The following is a 15,313-nucleotide window of genomic DNA, read 5'->3' as shown; positions in this document are numbered from 1 at the left end:
CTTTTTTTAAGTGTCGAATAGGGGTGCATCGTTTAGGGTTTTATGATGCCGATTCTGATACCAATCATCCATAAGTGAGATCTGCCAATCACTGCCTTTGAATATTCTCATTCATCCAGGTCATTTCATTCTCAGGCCATTGAATCGATCACAACTAGACTGTTCTGTTTGTCTCAGAAGACATTTCGCCTCTCATCTGAGTAGCCTTCATCAGTTCATGCAACAAGGCTTTGTTAGGACAGACTATCCAGTGTTTGTGTGGAAAACTCAACTTTTTGAGTCATCCACATATCTCTACCAATGACTTGGAGTTGTTCCCTTAAAGAAGTTCAGAGCTCCCCTTTCCATGTCCTCCATGTACAGACAGACCACAAATGCAGAAAAGCAATCTGGTGTATGCGGTCAAGTGCGGTGAGGAATGAACAGATACATACATTGGGGAAACATGAAGAACCAGGCAAAACACTTAATTGTATTTTAATGGGATTCAAATTAAACTGTCAAGCATTTCAGAAAAGCATTATCATTGAACAAAACAATCATGAATAAATTAATCATGGTTGTTTTTCACTCAGTTGTATTAAAAAACAAAAACAAAACAATATTTCACAAATTCTCCCTGGGTATGTAAACTTATGAGCACAATTGTACATATATGCAGTCATTTGTACCCCTGTCATATTGGAATGAAAGTGTAGTCTACACCTTTTTCATAACCTCTCGGTGGCAAACTAGAAGGAAAGTGTACAAATTTTTCATTACCTCTAGGTGGCGACATACATTAATAAAATGTGAAAGTCTTTCATTTTCTCCTATACCTATGTATAATGCGCACTATTGACTTTTTACAATTTTTGGGGATAAAAAATGTGCATTACACAGAAGAAATTACGGTACTTGCAGTAACAAAGAAAGCAGAAGTAGTCATGATGGAATATTGTTATCATAACTTGTTTTTCACAGAGTTTGAAGAATGTATGCCAGAGAGTATTGTTATATTGTATGCGTTTATACAGCGTTTGTGTATCGATATTCACTATTTTGATAGATAAGTGCCGTGAGTTTGATGCAAATGTTTTTTAGCTCATTGGTGGGAGTTTTCTTTCATTGTGTGTTAGATTTGAGCTAGCGATTTTTGTGTACAAAAACGAAGAAAGAAAAGTCTGTGATGTACTTGACCATTGACTAGCTGTAATTGTTTTATGTCTGTTTTAATATTACAGTGAATTTCAACTGGAGTGTCAAACGACTAAGCAAGAAAAATTCACTCTTACTCCTTGCTACTATGTTTGCACCTTAGCAACCTACTGTTGCGATCACATGGGCTCTGCATGCCATCCGCGTAGTGCTGGATAGAAGTGCTGTAGCGGAGATTGGAATGGACTGCTTGAATAAGAGTGGTAAAAGCAGAGATTGGATCCAGTCCGATCCAATACTTGTTTTTTTGCTGACATCGGACCGACTTCTAATCTCAAAGATCGGATCGGGACACCCCTGTGTGTGTCTAAAAATACTTTCATTATTCTGGCATTTAACAAATACAAATATTTTTTCTAATCCTAATTGACCTGAAACAGGAAAGGTTTAGTCTGATTTCATGTCACAATCAGGGGGGAAAAAAAAAAAAAAAAAAAAAAAAAAAAGGAAAAAAAAATGTCTGTCCTTGGCGTCTTAGGGGCGGTGCGGTGCATGCATAGAGCTAATCATTTACTGTAAAATAAAAGAATTAAAACAGTATAAAGGTCTCGTTATACTCCCACGGCCGACAGCACCCACATTGCATCACATGACCGACACATAGAACCACGCAGCCCCAATGCGGCACTTGACGCACACGGTATGAATTGTCGCCGCGCGCAAAATCCCGCGGAGATAATCTCTCGTGATTGGTCCGTTTTAGTCACATGCTGTGATGACATGCTCAGCTTTCCCCTTGATTCCACATACCACCTACGCCACTGCCTTCTTGATCGATTTTGCAGTATAATTAAACGTGTCATCCAGGTCCATTTGTTCTGTTTTCTCGGTCGCAATTGTTGTGGCTTTGGGCCTCTCAGGTGAGTCCTAACATTAATAGGCCAACAAATGAAGTGCTACAAGAAGACTTCTACACTCAAGACTAAAAGCTACCACTTATAATTAGAGTGCAGTACACCAATTTCTTGTGTCTGATAATCAAATCATCTGAGTCTGGGGTGTTTCCTCTGAATCTGAAAACTCAGTGATCAAATTTTGGTGAGTGTGCGGTATTTTCAGTGCTAACCATATCCGTTTTCTTCCTGTGAATTACTAGAGTGAGTGTTTCTCGTAAATCCGCTAATTTGCGTCAGTGAACCTCAGTGAACCAAGTCACAATTCTCTGGCTTTTCACCTGAGACTGAACACAACTCAGCTCACCAATGAAGTGCTACAGGAATAGTTCTAGACTCAAGACTCAGAACTACCACTTAAAATTACAATGCTGTATAAGCAAGTATATGCACTTGACAGCATGACTTGAGTGACATGGGTGGGAGGAACAATTGTTGATCTTTCCGAACACCTTACCACTTCATAAAAGCACATATCCAAATTGGGTACATGCCAAAATGTAATGGACACCAAGCACACAGATGTATGCTCACTTTAAACATACGCAACATTGATTCAGGCTGAACAAATGGGCTCATTCAGGCCCAGGCAAGAGTCTCACCGTTTCAGCTGGGTGGACCAGGTGGGACACAGGACACAAAAGGTACCACTCACTGGTGAGTCGACAAGGACGTCGGCTGAAGCAGAACGACGACTATCCGCTTGGCTCAGGCAACAAAGTCGAGCACAGAGTCAAAGCTCCTCCTCTGCAACCACATCGGAGCATTCCTTGGCCATTTTGAGGACATTTATAGAGCACAGGGACACATGTTGCATTTTTGGGACTATGCATTTCTTCAGAGACGTGCTGCGTTTTGATTACTCGGCACCAGTGCAAATTGTGCCGCTAAAAACAAACAAAAAGCATGGTGGTACCAGGCATTTTGAGCTCTTCAAAGAAAACCATCAAACCTCAATTGCAATTACCATAATCCAAACTAAACACAGCTGAAGAGCCTGGAAGTGTGAAAAAATATGTTGCGGTTTGCAGATGTTCTGCATAACAAGGATGGGCAAATATTGATTGTTAAGGTCAATTGTTGGGTACTTCATCAGTTGTCGCATAGGCCAAGTCATATTAGGTGCAACTAATCTAGACCAAGCCTTTCTTTCTTAATTTTATTCCTAAACGGGCTGCGATCGATTTGAAATGTATTATTTTTTTATGATTACAGAGAATTTGATGCAATCAGTCAATCAATGTTGTCATGTAAGTCTTAATTTCCCGCCTAAATAGGCTGCCAAAAAACTTAAATGTTTTGATAAATGATTCTAAGGATTTTTTTTTTTGTCAACTGAGGAAACTTATTAATGCAACCAGTTATTGTGTAGAGCAAGTCTTACTTCTGTTGTTGCCTAAATGGGCTGCTCAAAAAAAGGTTAATAGGCCAACTGTTATTCTACGTGTATTTTGACTTTGCTTAGTTGCACTTGACTTGTTTATTACAATATGAGGATGTTTAGCGCTGAGCCTCGGGTGTTTTTTTTTTTTGTTTAAACAAGACAGATGATAAACAAGGTATTGTGACTAGACTGGTAGACTTCTCGTCTTTTCAGGTGTGGCTTCTTAAAAGACACGCCTACCAAATGTAATGCTGCCATGTAAAACTGGTTCTGGTTTCTGAATTTTCAAAAAACCTTCCACATAACCTCAGTCTCAACGGTCTCTTCTAAAACTTCCATAATTCTTCCCACAGAAATGCGCTATTTTATCATAGTTATCATAATCTCACAGAAAGCTGCAGGAGTCTGAACTTTGATGTGCTTACAGCTGGATAAGAAAATCCCTCCTAGGAACTGAGAATGAAGTAGAGCATTGGGATAAACTCACAAGACACAATAGATGGTGAATGTGTCCCTAATCACAAATACCATTAAAGATGCAGAAATCCAGAAACGTGTTTCTAAAGGGATGAGGCCCGACCGCGAATAGTGAAAATCCACTAGTAATTGACGGCCATTTTTACATTGAAAAAAAATTTATTTTAACTAAAAAATAATCTTGAATAAGCGGCGATATACCACCAATAAGCGTTTCCATGAAAAACGGGGGTTGCTCCCCCCCAAAAAAAGAAAACAAAAATGGATGAATGGGTGAATCTGGGGGTGCCAAACTGCAAGTATGCGGGGGTTCATTGTATACATGTTTGAAGATAATTGCTAAAAACATGCGTTATCTGGCGCAGTTGCGATATGCAGTTAACCAACTAGCTATTCCTATGCCCCGAAAAGGTATCGTCCCTTCAGATAGTGGGCTGGCATAGCCGCTTAGAGCGCCTCGTTGTCAGCTGTGAGTGCGCACAAGTCCCGCAGAGAAAGCCGGAAAAGCGAAGAATGGGAATTTATTTATTTATTTTTTGACAGCCAGCATGTGGACTGGGGCTTCCCTGCAGACAAGTCCACCATCAACCAGCTTGGATTTTTTTGCTGGTGTAAGCTGGTTAATGCTGGTTTGTGCTGGTCAGATGGTGGTGTAGTGGTGGACCAGCATGGTAATGCTGGTCAAGCTATTGGACCAGCATAGGATTTTAGTAGACCAGCATGGGATGCTCGTGGACCAGCATGGGATGTTGCTGGACCAGCATGGGATGTTGCTGGACCAGTACGGGATGTTGCTGGACCAGTACGGGATGTTGCTGCACCAGCATGGGATGTTGCTGGACCAGTACGGGATGTTGCTGGACCAGCATGGGATGTAGAGTGGTACAGTATGGGATGCTGATCAAGCAGATTTACCACCACAGTTGTTCCCATGTTACTGAATGGGTCCACAATGCCATCATATTCAACCAACTGGGTCATCTTAAAGGTTTGAGATTTTGATGTCTTGAGGCAATCCTTACCATAAGACCACACCTCACAGGTACGACTGCTCTCCAGGGAAGGGCCGTAGCACCAAATCCTGGGCTCCCATACATAAGACTCTTGAAGGGTTCCCCCACCTCACCGAAAACTCACCTCCACTGCGTCCTATACACACACTGTAGTCTATCCTTTACTTATTTTATTATGTTTTGTGACTTGTGTTTTAAGTTTGAGCTCACAATATTGTATATCAAGGCTGGCCCAGGAGTGTGCAAAGGGTGGGTCGAACGGTGCAGTAGCCTCAGGTCATCCACCTTGGGCATCCAAACGGGTTGGGGTGAGCATCGATGTAACCCCCGCCCACCACCGCTGACATTTATTTTTCAAGGGGGAAAATCTTCGATCCGTGCTGTTTAACGTAACCGCTGTGAAACAATCATTAAAAAAAATTATATTGATCTAATTCACCAATCCCTCACTTCATTCGCTCCACCACAGCTAACACAACACCATCCTGTATGCTCGCTGCTTATTGATGGAGCAACTCCCCTCAATCTGTCTGGATCTTTTTACACATGACGGTGAGCAGGGGCGGTTTCTGATATGAGCGACACGGGCCAGGGCGGGATTCTGTGGGGGGTGGCCAATTTGCCAGAAAAATGCGTCAGACTCATGATGGTAGCAGCAGAATTAATTCTGAAGTCTACAAAACCATTTTGTCTGGCAATTTACAGAGAAATGCATCCAAACTAATCGGGAGAAGCTTCATCATGCAACAAGACAATGACCCAAAACACACTGCCAACACAACAAAGGACTTCATCAGGGGGAAAAAGTGGAAGGTCTTAGATTGACCAAGTCAATCACTGGACCTTAACCTAATAGAGAATGCATTTTACCTCCTGAAGAGGAGACTGAAATATTATTATATAAATAATGAATAATAATGAAAAAATCTCTAAATTCGCTTTACAGGGTCTTCAAAATAAGTGGAAAGCTTTCACCTACCTGGGAAGCAATGTAGATAAATAAGGAAGGGTATGAGGAGAATGACTGAGTCATATTTAAATTGTATTTTATTGAGATTAAAAAAAACGTTTTTTTTTAAACATTTTTCAACAAAAACAAAAGTTGTAATATTTGTAATAAAAATTATTGTAAAAATATAATGTAATCTTATGGGTCTAACATTGTATTAAGTTGTATATTCCAAGATGGCGCCTACCAGTGTGGTCGCCTCGGTAACGCGCTCTCTAGTATTGTCTTTGTTTTTGTGTTTTTCGTCCGTCTTTGGAGACCTTACACGACTCACTTACACAAGGGGAGACCTGCTAACCATCAAGGAGGCTACTCCGGACTTTCTGTCACCAACTTTCGAAAATCCGCTCAGTTTTTTCCCCCGAGTTACTCACCGAAGCGGCGTCCGCGGTTTTCGGCGGAAGCGGCGCCACAGAGGGAAACGAGCCGGCATTCAGGTGAAACTCCGCAAGAGAGGACACAGATTGGCGTTCCCGTCGATCCACCTCGCGAATGTACGCTCCCTACCCGACAAAATGGACGAGCTTCATCTTCTGCTAAAGGCCAGTAAAGACTTCGGACGTTCCGCGGCCATGCGCTTCACGGAGACCTGGCTTTGCGACGCTGTACCCGATGGCGCCGTCATGCTTCCCGGCTTCAACATTCATCGAGCGGACCGCGACATGGAACCATCGGGGAAAACAAAGGGCGGCGGGATATGCCTCCATATCAACGAAAAATGGTGTACGGACGTCACGGTGCTCAGCACACACTGCAGCCCGCATTTGGAGTCGCTGTTTTGAACTGTAAACCATTCTACTCGCCACGTGAGTTTGCATCGTTTATACTGGCTGGAGTCTATATTACACCTCAAGCTAACACGAACGCCGTATTGCTAACGCTCGCCGAACAAGTCAACGAAATTGAAAAAAAAACACCCGGACTCACCCCTCATTATTCTCGGGGACTTTAACAAAGCTAAACTCAACCACGAACTCCCTAAATACAAGCAGCACATCGACTGTCCTACCAGGGAAATACTTTAGACCACTGCTACACTACGGTAAAAAACGCATACCGTGCTATACCTCGTGCAGCCCTGGGCTCGTCTGATCACTGCTTAATTCACTTAATACCGACGTACAAGCAAGAACTTAAATGTGCGAAGCTTACAGTGAAAACAGTCAAAAAGTGGACCAATGAAGCCAAGATGGAACTTCAAAGCTGTTTAGACTGCACAGACTGGAGTGTCTTTGAAAATTCAGCTGGCAGCCTGGATGAATATACGGACACTGTCACATCCTATATCAGTTTCTGTGAAGAGGTTTGTGTACCAACAAAATCATTTCGGACATTCAACAACAACAAGCCGTGGTTCACTGCTAAACTTAAGCAGCTTCGCCAAGCTAAGGAAGATGCATATCAGAGCGGGGACAGGGCCCTGTATAATCGAGCTAGAAACCAGCTTACTAAAGAAATTAACATTGCAAAGAGGATCTATGCAGCAAAGTTGGAAAAACAGTTTAGCGCGAACGACTCTAAATCAGTCTGGCATGCATTCCAATCGCTGACTAATTACAAGCGACGATCCCCCCAAGCTGAGAACAATAGCACACTAGCCAACGACTTGAATACCTTCTACTGCAGATTTGAAAAGCACAGTTTCACTCCACACACCCACCCGGCCGCACCCGCGACCACAACCACACCTCTGACTTCTGCGTTAACCATCCATGAACAGGATGTGAAACGCATCTTCAAACAACAGAAGATTAACAAAGCGGCAGGACCGGACCATGTGTCCCCATCCTGCCTCAAAGTCTGCGCGGACCAGCTCGCTCCAGTCTTCACTCAGATCTTCAACAGATCTTTGGAAATGTGCGAAGTTCCATCCTGTTTCAAACGCTCCACCATCATTCCAGTCCCCAAGAAACCTGCAATCTCTGGTCTGAATGACTACAGGCCTTTCGCTTTGACATCTGTGGTCATGAAGTCCTTTGAACGTCTCGTGCTGGACTACCTCAAGAGTGTCACAGGTCCCCTGCTGGACCCCCTGCAGTTTGCCTACCAAGCGAACAGGTCTGCGGATGATGCAGTCAACATGGGACTGCACTTCATCCTAGAACACGTCGACAGTGCAGGGACCTACGCGAGGATCCTGTTCGTGGACTTCAGCTCAGCGTTCAACACCATCATCCCTGAACTCGTTTCAACCAAGCTTCTCGAGCTCAGCGTCTCACCTGCCATCTGCCAGTGGATTCACAGCTTTCTGACAGGCAGGACACAGCAGGTCAGACTGGGGGAGGCCACCTCATCCACACGCAGCATCAACACTGGGGCGCCCCAAGGTTGTGTCCTCTCTCCGCTGCTCTTCTCTCTCTACACGAACGACTGCACCTCAGCGAACCCGACTGTCAAGCTCCTGAAGTTTGCAGATGACACCACTGTCATCGGCCTCATCAAGGACGGTGACGAGTCTGCATATCGACAGGAAGCGGAGCGGCTGGAGCTGTGGTGCGGCCGACACAACCTGGAGCTGAACACGCTCAAGACTGTAGAGATGATCGTGGACTTCAGGAGGCATCCTTCGCCACAGCTGCCCCTCACGTTGTCCCACCATTGAGGACTTGCACGCTGCCAGAACTAAGACAAGGGCGTGCAAAATCCTCTCGGACCGTCTGCACCCCGGTCACCAGCTCTTCCAGCTCCTTCCCTCAGGTAGGCGCTACCGATCAACGCAAACTAGAACTAGTAGACATTCCAACAGCTTCTTCCCTCTTGCGATCAACTTCTTAAACACCTAACTTATAATTCCATTACAACAAGCTGGACATTTTTTGACTTGAGTTCGTTGTCATATTTCTGTGGGGCCAATTATGTATTACTCGTGCACTCACTGTAGTTGTCTCCCCATGCTGCACTATTTGCATATACTGGCCACTCATGCCAGAGTAGCATCTGCTCCATTTGCACACTGATTGAGGAGTATCTGTAACATTTGCACAACCAACATTGTCCCAGATGATCGCACTACTCGTCACTTTAAACCGCATACACTCCTTGAAGTCTCAGCGCCCTTTGCACAATGGTCATTGCACCGGACTATTGCAATATTAGTCATTCGAACTGCTCTAAGTGCTAGAGGACTCTGCATCTTTTTGCACAATTGTTTTTTGTCAATGTCTTTATGTCCCCAAAGTGTTCTGTAAATTGACTGTCTGTTGTACTAGATCGGCTCCAACTACCGGAGACAAATTCCTTGTGTGTTTTGGACATACTTGGCAAATAAAGATGATTCTGATTCTGATTTTTTTTTAAGAAAGGTTGAAATAACAGAAAAGGGTTAGGTACTATGTGAACAAATTAGTAATATTTTGAGAAAGGAAAATCCAATTCTAACCATTATGAGACTAAAGGCATATTGTCAGAATAAAATCAAAATCTTGAGAATTAAAAACTTAAAATTACAAGGCATATTTATTTCCAAGTAATTCTAGAGAAAAAAGTCATAACATTGCGAGAATAATATTTTTTCCCCACAAAAAGACAGATTAGTCGCATTTGAGGAAAAATTCAGAATATTACAAAAATAGCCTTTTTTTAAAAGAAAAAGTCAAATTATGACAGTCATTTTTTGTACTTTTTTACTTTACTTTTTAGTATAGAACTTAAATCAAAAGTTCTACTTTTACCAGTTTTTTTTCCACTTCAGTATCTTTTATTTAAGGATATTGTGAGTACTTTTGCCACCTGTCGCCAGTCAATTATAATGAGACAGATAAATATCAGACATCACACATGGAGAAGTGCAGGGAAACAGCAGATGTTTGCCTTTGAATCACCGTTTGATCAACAATAACGATATGCCATGAATGTCAGCGGCACTGTCAGCATGCCCGCTTGCATGCGACCGTTCAAGAGTCCAAGGCCTGTGCGGAGCAGCGCAGCAGATAACAAGGACGCTGATGGTAGACTGGTAGTCGTCAATGTTCAGATACCAGACCTAAGCAACAACACAACACTTTTAGGAGACACACCGGGAAGCTCAAAGCCTAATAATACCCCTCACTGTGTTAGGTTACAAAAAAATACAAATGCCTCAAAACTACCAACAAGCAGCATTTTATATATATATATATATATATATATATATATATATATATTTATTTTTTTTATGTATATGTAAAATAAGTTAAATAGTTTAGTTTAATAATAAAATCATTCACAACGTCACATTTTTTCAGAGAAGAAAGGTTGTACCATTTTTTACATGTCATACTATTTTTGAAAAACAATGAGTCATATATTTCCTCAAGAAAAAGTCATAATGTCAGGAGAATTAAGTCATTTTGTAAACTTTTTTTGGGGGGGAAAAAAAGTGGTTTTTTTTGGGGGGGAACCAAGAATAAATAATAAATTTAAGACATTTAATACACTAAAAAGTCCATTTTTTTTTAAATGAAGCGTAAAATCTTTGGAGATAAAGAGAATCAAATTGTAATCTTATGACAATAAAGTCCTACTTTTCATCAAGATATAAGAAATTAAGTCAATTGTTTTTTCAAGCCAAATGTCAGCTTTTTAAATAATAAAATAAAATAATTTACGGAGCTAAAATATTTTTCAAGAGTACAGCAGTACTTTGGGAATTAAATTGTAATTTTATGAAAATAAAGTCAGACTTTCATTACGATAACGAGAGACTGGATTTCTTTTCAAGCAAAAAAAGTTTGATTTTTTTTTTTTTTTTTTTTAAATAAAAATGGGTGTTCTTGTTATTTTAACTAATTTATGAGGCAAAAAAAATCTGAAAATGTTTTTTTAGATGGTTGTAATATTACAGGGATTTAGTTGTAATCTTAAAAAAATAAAGTCAGACTTTTCATTGAGATAGTAATGTTTTTTATTAAACAATACAATTGTGTTACAAGAATTAAGTGTTGTTTTTAAGTAAAAGTGTTTTTTAAGGCAAAACCCTTCAAGAATAAATCATAAATATAAAATTTATTAAGCTAAAAATTATGAATTCTTTTTAGATAAAAAGGTCATATTTTTCACAAAACTGCGGGAATTTTGAGATAGTTGTATTTCATTAAAGAAAGATTTTATGTTTTTTAGATAAAATGTATATATGTTTAAAAATCATACTTTGTTTATAAGAAACTAATAAGGAGAATAAAGTCATAATCTTCGGAGAAAAGGTATTTTTCACTGAGATTCTAATATTTTTTTGAGGTGGGACTTTAATGTCTTAATCACAATTAATTAATTACAACAATTAATTAGTTGGAAAAATTAATGCATGTTGATCGCATTTTGTGTTCCATACAATGCGGAACCTTTGTCAGAGCACAATTTCCTGGTAGCCAATTACACTGATGAACATGTCAGAGCTCGGATGCCGCACTTTTAGGGATAAAACATATTTTTCAGGATAAAAGTTGCAATACTACAGGAATTTGGTTGTAAGCTTACGAAAATAAAGTCTTACTATCATCGACAAAACGAGATAAAGTCTGGATTTTTTTTTCCCAAACAAAAAGTCGCAGTGTTACAAGAATAGTGACTTTTTTTAAAAAAGAATTTCAGAAAAAAGTCACACTACTACTAGATGAAATTAGTATCTAGTAGGGGGGGGGGGAAATCTATGTATTTGATTAAGCAGTATTATGGGGATAAAAATTAACTTGGAAGTCAATCTTGGGAAGGATTGCATCCTTTACCATCATTGCCTTCTGACAAGAAGAATATTTGGGAGAATGTGACCGCAGTCCACCCTACCTTGGGTTTTGGCGCCGAGTCGAGTCGCTCTGGATGCGTGGAATTCAATGTGACGCAGGCGAGAAATAATCATGTTAAACTGGGAATGTTTGCTGTCCAACAAGTTCTAAGAATACATCATACAGGAGTGTCAGCTCTTAATCTCATTTTTTTCTTGGTGGACTGCCAGGTGATTGAGTGACACCCCCTTAACTATTGCAGTCATCTCTGCAGTCATCATCAGCAGGAGTGTCATTACCCACCACTCCGCTTCAGCAAACACATTGTCATCCCCACAAAGGAATACTCATGGGTAAATGAGAGGGTATTAGACACCACCATCACCTCAGGGGACCACAGGTAAAATGTCGAATGAAGACTTTAGGGGCCATTTAAGATCATATTTGGTAAAACAATGATAAAACCGGGTCATTTGGGTCGTTTCCAAAATGACAACTGTGTATTTGGGGCCTGAAAACACAAAAAGATGTCTCAAAATGTGTTTTCTTTGTAACAATAGTTTCCGTTTCTTTAAGATGGCCCACCAAGCATATTTACATTATCAAGACTCCTGAAATATTTGTTGAACTTAGCTGTTTTTTTCCCTACAATTGGTAAATCAACGCGTATTTTTTGTATTCATTTATCTCATTAAAGAATTATGTATACATAATTAAAAAAACTAAAATGTACTATTCTATGAACCGGCCCCACCGAGCATTTAGATTGTAGACTCCTGCAATATTTGTTGCATTAATTTAGCATCCCAATCCCAAATTTGATTAATATCTTTTTTATTTATCTTATTAAAGAATTGGTTAATATTTTTATTGCAAATAAAATACATAAATATAAAAATAAACAATTTGAATTACCGGTATACAATTAACATTTTCAGCACACCCGCAGCCCTTGCAAGTAAGGATAAGCGGTATAGAAGATGGATGGAAGATGGATCTTCATAATACAATAAAAAATTGAGAATGAATTATTCTTTTGTTATTATTAAAATAAACAGTTTTACATATTTTATATACCAATTTTAACTATTTCATTATCAATTTTACTAAACAAGTGGTTATTTACTTGTCAATACTGTACATCTGTGCTCATAAAAATGCTCCGATACTACGACACGACTACTCCACCTGAGTGAGATACTTTAAAGTAAACGATTTAATTCCACATTTGATTTTGATCTACAAATGGCACATCTGTCCATTTGAGCACAATAGTTTGCCCGACCCTGGTCTAAAGCCTTGAAAAAGAAAACAATCCCATGGGAACACCATTTCTCCATCAAAGTTGCACAATAACCCTCAGTCATGTTACACCAAAGTCCTCCCATCCATCAATCCATTTTCTACCGCTTAGCCGAGGTCGGGTCGCGGGGGCAGTAGCTTTAGCAGGGACGCCCAGACTTCGCTACCCCCAGCCACTTCATCCAGTTCTTCCGGGGGGATCCCGAGGCACGCCTAGGCCAGATGGGAGACATAGTCTCTCCAGCGTGTCCTGCGTCGTCCCTGTGGGTCTCCCCCCGGTGGGACGTGCCCGGAACACCTCACCCGGGAGGCGTTCGGGAGGCATCCGAAACAGATGCCCCAGCTACCTCATCGGACTCCTCTCAATGTGGAGGAGCAACGGCGCTACTCTGAGCTCCTCCCGGATGACTAAGCTTCTCACCTTATCCCTAAGGGAGAGCCCGGACACCCCGCAGAAGCAACTCATTTCGGCCGCTTGTATCCGGGATCGTCTTCTTTCGGTCACGACCCACAGCTCTTGACCGTAGGTAGGAACGTAGATCGACCGGTGAATTCGGCTTAGCTCCTTCTTTACCACAAAAGGAGCAATACAAAGTAGGTATCCGGTATTACCAGATTACGAGCAACCATTTATTGCTCAGTGACTGTTTTTCTCTATGTCTGTATGTCTCAAAAGTATTCTCTGTCAATTGACTATCTGTTGTCGTACTAGAGCGGCTCCAACTACCGGAGACTAATTCCTTTGTGTTTTTGACATACTTGGCAAAATAAAGATGATTCTGATATTATTGGGTCATTTAAAGGTCCCATATTTTGTCTGTTTAGACCTCCGTAGAGTGAGTTTTGGATGTGTGTCCATATTTGGCTAAAACCGCCCCCTTTCCACTGATTGTTTGCCTACTTGGAGAAGACCCACTTGTAAGCGCACACGTGCAGAGAGGAAGGCGGAGATGTTTTTCTAGTGACATAGATAAACTCGAGAAATTCGAATGACTTAATTTCAGGCCTCTCATCAGAAAACCGTCTGGAATTTTAATTCATATTTCACGTTTACTGAGGTACCATCGAGACAATATATCCCAAATACTAGGAAAGGTTGGTTTAGCAAAATACAGGACCTTTAATAGAAGACAAAAAAATAAGTTTACTTATTAATGACAATAGCAAGTAGCATTTTTTGAATCCCAATGTTATAGTTTGATGAATATTAACGACCATGAACTGATCTAGACTTCAAAGTAATGACTTCATGGACCAAAAGGAACGCATTTAAAAGAGTCGTCGCTGCGTGAACTACAATCACGACTAATTAATTGTTGCTTTTCAGACACGTCGTCTTAAAAAGACATTAGTTTCAGTTAACAAGCCCCCTCGGTGGCGTTGTGTGGCTAGGTTAGCGAGCAGGTAGCGTGCATTAGCTCCCCTACCTTAACCACGGATGCTGCCACAAAAGCAGCCTTGACTTCAGCTCCAGTCCACGGCAGCCGTACCTCTGACACGCAGCGATATCACATTCAGTCGCAGGCGAAGGGTGGCTCAGTGTGTCATCAGATAGCAGTAATTGTATAGGTCCGCCGTTTCATTTTGTTAGTTGTTCTTCCCATTGATAACAAAACGCAAAGAGACGCCTGGTGGACAACACGGGAGTCATGTTCCATCTTGACGTCACACGTACGCCACGCGCGATTCAAAAGGGTACTGCAACATCCGTCACCAGTTTAAGAAAAAGTAACTTCGTTAGTGTAACTTATGAGTACATATTTTATAATCACTCAGAAAGTGAATATTATATCGTTTTTGTTTTCGCGCCCTCCCAAAAAAATGCGCGCCAAACAAAAGCTGGGCTCGTCCGGGATTTGAACCCGGGACCTCTCGCACCCAAAGCGAGAATCATACCCCTAGACCAACGAGCCACAGACACAATTTTGAAGTCATACTATTATAATTTTTAACATATTGATACTTTTACCGGTTTTCAATACTGATCACGATTTCTTACGATCAGAGATGGGTAGTGTAGCCACAAGTTGTACTCAAGTGGAGTTGGCAACTATTTTGATGATCGATTAATTGTTGAGAAAAATCGTCCAAATCCACTGATTTCAGCCTCTCAACAGTAAATATTGCGATGGTAAAGATGAGAAAGAGACACTGTGGCTTTGATGAAGAAGACCTTTTACTACAAAGCGCAACAGCAGACACTGGTCACACACCTGGGACTGTCACTGCTGGTGCCAAAATAACAGCAAAGAAACAACAATGAGGAGAAGTGGGGAAATGAACACAAAGTCTATTAAACACTACTAGGGTATAACAAACACTAACACTAACTAACTGCG

At 41.0% G+C, this 15,313-nt stretch overlaps 1 protein-coding gene and 1 non-coding gene across 2 annotated transcripts in view; both read right to left on the bottom strand.

The window, feature by feature from the left end:
- The window catches only part of slc39a14 (solute carrier family 39 member 14), a 31,523-nt gene extending 19,748 nt beyond the window's left edge, over positions 1–11,775 (bottom strand). The window contains 1 exon segment of the mRNA XM_061672711.1: positions 11,734–11,775. The gene's annotated coding sequence lies outside the window, so the exon portion shown is untranslated.
- A 3,040-nt stretch (positions 11,776–14,815) lies between these two features.
- Positions 14,816–14,887, bottom strand: trnap-ugg (transfer RNA proline (anticodon UGG)). Its single transcript has one exon. It is a non-coding gene; the product is annotated as a tRNA-Pro (tRNA).
- Between the last annotated feature and the right edge of the window lie 426 nt (positions 14,888–15,313).

The sequence above is a fragment of the Phycodurus eques genome, chromosome 3, assembly GCF_024500275.1.
Source record: "Phycodurus eques isolate BA_2022a chromosome 3, UOR_Pequ_1.1, whole genome shotgun sequence".
In the NCBI taxonomy this organism is placed as follows: Eukaryota; Metazoa; Chordata; class Actinopteri; order Syngnathiformes; family Syngnathidae; genus Phycodurus; species Phycodurus eques.
This window is presented reverse-complemented; position numbering and strand designations above follow the sequence as displayed.